The sequence below is a fragment of the Salmo salar genome, chromosome ssa02 (genome assembly GCF_905237065.1).
Source record: "Salmo salar chromosome ssa02, Ssal_v3.1, whole genome shotgun sequence".
Taxonomy (NCBI): domain Eukaryota; kingdom Metazoa; phylum Chordata; class Actinopteri; order Salmoniformes; family Salmonidae; genus Salmo; species Salmo salar.
In genome coordinates, this window is record NC_059443.1 from 48,786,564 (window position 1) to 48,792,563 (window position 6,000).

Consider the following 6,000-nt stretch of genomic DNA (forward strand, 5'->3'; position numbering starts at 1 on the left):
CTATTTATTGCCTTACCTCCTCACACCATTTGCACACACTGTATATAGACTTTCTTTTTTTGTCTTGTGTTATTGACTGTACGCTTGTTTATTCCATGTGTAACTCTGTTGTTGTTTGTGTCACACTGCTTTGCTTTATCTTGGCCAGGTCGCAGTTGTAAATGAGAACTTGTTCTCAACTAGCTTACCTGGTTAAATAAAGGTGAAATAAAAATAAAAAATGTATTCTATCAGTTTAAATGGCATAGTATTTTAGACAGAAAAAGGGCACTGGGGAGGCTGCAAGACAAATGGCTCAGTCTCTAGGCATTCTCAGACTTTGGTCCCTAAAACAAGAGCTTCAATTCCTTTTAGTCTAAAAGACACAGCTGTGGAAACTTGCTTGCAATGGCTGAGATGTTTGATGGTCCTACTGAAGGGGAGATGGCCCTAACATGTCCAAGTTGGCTGACCACTCCCAAAACAATGTACATACCATCACCCAAACCATTATTTTTTGCACATTTACATTTTAGTCAACACTCATATCCAGAGCAATTATGCTCAAGGGCACTTTGGCCGATTTTTCACCTAGTCGGCTCAGAGATTCAAACCAGCGATCTTTCGGTTACTGGCCCAATGCTCTTAACCGCTAGGCTACCAGCCACACGCGCACACACGCATGATAACATGCACACACACAGCGAGGCCGTGAAGTCCTCACCTGTCACCCCAGTGGTGGCAGCTGTTCCCCACCCTTCCACCCTCCCACCCCCCACTCCCTCATTCCCCTCCTCTTTTACTGACCATCGCCTGCCCTGATAGAAAACAGGATGCCACCCTCTCCACCACCTGTTTCACTATAACACATGCTGTTGTGTCCATTTCAAATACCAGCCCCAAACACACCAGGTATCAGTTTATGTGATGACATTCATTGTCTTTTTAATAATTGATTCTTAAGATGCCTCTCAGACCGGACTTATAAAATATGAGATATCTTTCTCAAACAAATAGATTTTAAAAGCAGTTTGGAGTTAAAAGGGCCAGTGGATAAAATGTCTGGTTGCTTATAGTGGAAGGGGCACAGTATCTGTGCAGTTTGAGCATGACTGTTTTATCAGTCATTTGACTGGATGAGCAGATAATGTAAGATGAGTTTAGGGAAAATGGAGCCTGAAGGTCAGAGAAATTCAATTCAAGGCAGAATTCTGAAAATAATCTCTCCTTAACACAACTGATTTATTTATTGTGAAACCATCAGTGCACATATAAATAACTGTTCCACTGCTCCCTGAACAGATGATACTCATTGAAAGGGCTACCTTGGTTTTATGCACCTGCTACACAGTGAACTCAATTGACATGAGAGGCTAATGCAGTCATGCGCTCAAAGGCTGTTAATGCAACAAGGTTGGTGTAACTGCACGGAGACTCAAATTGAGAAAAACAAAGACAAAAATAACAACCTACAGATACTGGAAAATACATGTATGTCAGTTGTGGATATGCCAGGATATCATCTTTTGTAATTTAAGGCTTTGAACACATAATTTGGAAACCAAATATGATATAATATTTTGTCTGTGCATTTGTGCATATGTGTGATGTTAGACAGATGGATAGGTTGTGTGTGTGTGTGTGCGTGCTTGCGTCTTTCTGCATTCACACACTGAAGTTTTTCCCATTGCAAAGGGACTAGAGGTCGAGCGATTAATCGGAATGGCCGATTAATTAGGGCCGATTTCAAGTTTTCATAACAATCGGAAATCTGTATTTTTGGACACCGATTTGGCCGTTTTTTTTTTTTTTAGACCTTTATTTAACTCGGCAAGTCAGTTAACAACACATTCTTATTTTCAATAACGGCCTAGGAACGGTGGATTAACTGCCTTGTTCAGGGGCAGAACGACAGATTTGTACCTTGTCAGCTCAGGGATTCAATCTTGCAACCTTACGGTTAACTAGTCCAACGCTCTAACCACCTGCTTTACATTGCACTCCACCAGGTTACGCGAATGCAGTAAGAAGCTAAGGTAAGTTGCTAGCTAGCATTAAACTTATCTTATAAAAAACAATCAATCAATCATAATCACTAGTTAACTACACATGGTTGATGATATTACTAGTTTATCTAGCCTGTCCTGCGTTGCATATAATCGCTTAGGTACACGTTGCTCCAACCATAAACATCAATGCCTTTCGTAAATTCAATACACAAGTATATATTTTTAAACCTGCATATTTAGCTAAAAGAAATCCAGGTTAGCAGGCAATATTAACCAGGTGAAATTGTGTCATTTTGCATTCATTGCACGCAGAGTCAGTGTATATGCAACAGTTTGGGTCGCCTGGCTCGTTGCAAACTAATTTGCCTGAATTTTACGTAATTATGACATAACATTGAAGGTTGTGCAATGTAACAGGAATAACATTTTGTTTTTGAGATGATAGTTTCCGGATTCGACCATATTAATGACCTAAGGCTCGTATTTCTGTGTGTTATTATGGTATAATTAAGTCTATGATTTGATAGAGCAGTCTGACTGAGCGGTGGTAGGCAGCAGCAGGCTCGTAAGCATTCATTCAAAATAGCACTTTCGTGCGTTTTGCCAGCAGCTCTGCACAATGATTGAAGCATTGCGCTGTTTATGACTTCAAGCCTGTCAACTCCCGAGATTAGGCTGGTGTAACCGATGTGAAATGGCTAGCTAGTTAGCCGGGTGCGCGCTAATAGCGTTTCAAACGTCACTCGCTCTGAGACTTGGAGTAGTTGTTTCCCCTTCCTCTACGTGGGTAACGCTGCTTCGAGGGTGGCTGTTGTCGATGTGTTCCTGGTTCAAACTCAGGTAGGAGTGAGGAGAGGGACGGAAGCTATACTGTTACACTGGCAAGACTAAAGTGCCTATAAGAACATCCAATAGTCAAAGGTATATGAAATACAAATCGTATAGAGAGAAATAGTCCTATAATTCCTATAATATCTACAACCTAAAACATCTTACCTGGGAATATTGAAGACTCATGTTAAAAGGAACCACCAGCTTTCATATGTTCTCATGTTCTGAGCAAGGAACTTAAACGTTAGCTTTTTTACATGGCGCATACTGCACTTTTACTTTCTTCTCCAACACTTTGTTTTTGCATTATTTAAATCAAATTGAACATGTTTCATTATTTATTTGAGGCTAAATTGATTTTATTTATGTATTATATTAAGTTAAAATAAGTGTTCATTCAGTATTGTTGTAATTGTCATTATTACAAATAAATAAATACATTAAAAAAAAAAAATCGGGCGATTAATCGGTATCGGCTCTTTGGTCATCCAATAATCGGTATCGGCGTTGAAAAATCATAATCGGTCGACCTCTAAAAGGGACCCCACCCTTTCAGACAAGGCTGAGAGGGGAAGGCAGACACTAGGTCTGCATACAGCAAATGGTCTTAAGAAAAGAGCCTGATCCATCAAGTAAAACCTAATAGGAAAATGTACCAGGGTGCCAAACTTAAATGCCACTATGCCATAGAAAGCCTGATCAAACACACTTCCGGAGAACCATTAAAACGCCAAATAACTTGAACCAAACATATCACTCACTGTTGTTTAGAAAAAGTATTGATTCAGTAATATCTAGTCCCATAGAATACCCACAGTGTAAATAAATTGCAGGTCTTAGAGTTATTAAAAATATTTTAAATCCTATGCCACCTTTAACCGTGCATGTGTTCCTTTGTTTTTTGCAATGGATATTTCACAACTTCAGTTCCCACTGTGGCTGACATAACTTTTGTTAGGTAGGATAGATAGGCCTACCAGGTAAGTTAACATGCCACCACTGGAACTAGGAAGTTATTGACTTCATTCATTGGACTGGTTGCTTGAAAAATAGATGCTTGCAGTAACTTCGGCCTATAGCTTCACTACCATAGAACCCAGTATTTGGCTCAGCAGAATCGCTTTGTTTAACTTACTCATCTCCCTCATTGCTCGCATTTTAAATGTTGTTTGAGTCCTTCTGTGACTAGGACATTGAGGACTCGACTCGACCAGGTCGCATTAGTGCTGCAAAACTGGACTGGTTTTATGCTGAAGAGTCCTCTGCATCACGACAAGAAGGCCGCATGTAGCGTCAACCGCAAAGATTTACAGTCCACCAAATAAAAACTATATTGGAGACACAAACATGTTGATGAGATACATGTAAAGTATTTGGTCATTAGCACATACTAAAGAAAACCATGTAGGTGATGCTTCATGTCTTTGAAGTTATGTTTTTAGGAGGAGCCGAACACTTGCGTACTGCTAGTTACTCTATCATCATCGCATCAAGCAATGACAGATTTTAGCTGCCAATGAACATTAGCCAACAGCGGCCATTTCAACTACCGATACACTTCACCTAAAAGGATTAATGTTGTCTATATCTATCATCCAAAATCATTAATAACTATGCACCACGTAAAACAAGGACCATAAAATAGTGGATTTTTTGTTATTGTTCACAACCTAACTCACACGTCCTGACTCACACGTCCTGCCACAGTTAGCCTGTCTTTTGAACTGTACAGAATAAACAAACCAGCTATATCATTCCACTCGCAGCATCACCATGGGCTACCTTCCGCGCAGCGCCACAGATCCGCACGACCACGCCTGTTTGCATCCATTCTACTGTACGGTTATTCCACCCATAATGGAAGTCACAGAAGAGCATGGAAATCGATATCAGACACTATACAAATTAAATATAATCCAAATTGCGCATAATGTATAAAATAGGCCTTTAGATAAAGATATTTCTGATATGAGCAGTAGGTCTACAACATCAACATGTCTAATGATTTTAATAGCATAGGCCTATAACAAAAAACAAAGACCGACAAAACATATTTTCAATCGTATGTCTATATACGTGATACACGATTTCATATTTGCTTAATTTCACAATTTTCCATCACCTCACAGTAAATTTAGGTAACCTATTTGCTTTGTAGCCAATCGGTGGGACGGAGATTGTCTAACCTCGGCCCTGATTACATTATAACTGGCAATGTGATGAGATAAACTCGTCTGTTTGAAACAACACATTTATTTGACTTACCAATCAAATAATAAGGAACAAACTTCACCGCCTTGAGAGTCCGCAACGGGCAAACGAGAGGCTGGGCAACAAGAGCTGGGAATGACTGGGAGAATCCGCACTGCCGCCCCCAGTCCACCAAAAACTGTAATGCTGCACTGAATTTCGGAAGGGGCGGGGATTATAGAGACTGAAGTAAACCTATCAGAGGCTACACTAAATAAAACGATTGGAATATTTGTTATAGATTATATTAAAAACATAAATTAAATATGACATAGTCTAGCCTACATCAATATACAGTTGAAGTCGGAAGTTTACATACACTTAGGTTGCTGTCATTAAAACTTGTTTTTAACCACTCCACAAATGAGTTGTTAACAAACTATAGTTTTGGCAAGTCGGTTAGGACATCTACTTTGTGCATGACGCAAGTAATGTTTCCAACAATTGTTTACAGACAGATTATTTCACTTATAATTCACTATATCATAATTCCAGTGGGTCAGAAGTTTACATACACTAAGTTGACTGAGCCTTTAAACAGCTTGAAAAATTCCAGAAAATGATGTCATGGCTTTAGAAGCTTCTGATAGGCTAATTGACATAATTTGAGTCAATCGGATATGTACCTGTGGATGGATTACAAGGTCTACCTTCAAACTCACTGCCTCTTTGCCTGACATCATGGGGAAATCAAAAGAAATCAGCCAAGACCTCAGACAAAAAATGGTAGACCTCCACAAGTCTGGTTCATCCTTGGGAGCAATTTCCAAACGCCTGAAGGTACCACGTTCATCTATACAAACAGTAGTTTGCAAGTAAAAACACCATGGGACCATGCAGCCATGGGGCGGCAGCGTAGCCTAGTGGTTAGAGCGTTGGACTAGTAACCAAAAGGTTGCAAGATTGAATCCCTGAGCTGACAAGCTACAAA

General features: G+C 39.8%; 1 protein-coding gene across 2 annotated transcripts in view; it reads right to left on the reverse strand.

Moving 5' to 3' along the window:
* The window catches only part of LOC106584953 (spectrin beta chain, non-erythrocytic 1), a 136,250-nt gene extending 131,045 nt beyond the window's left edge, over positions 1 to 5,205 (reverse strand). For both annotated transcript variants that reach the window (XM_014170641.2, XM_014170652.2), the window contains exon 1: positions 5,085 to 5,205. The gene's annotated coding sequence lies outside the window, so the exon portion shown is untranslated. The remainder of the gene's footprint in view (positions 1 to 5,084) is intronic.
* Between the last annotated feature and the right edge of the window lie 795 nt (positions 5,206 to 6,000).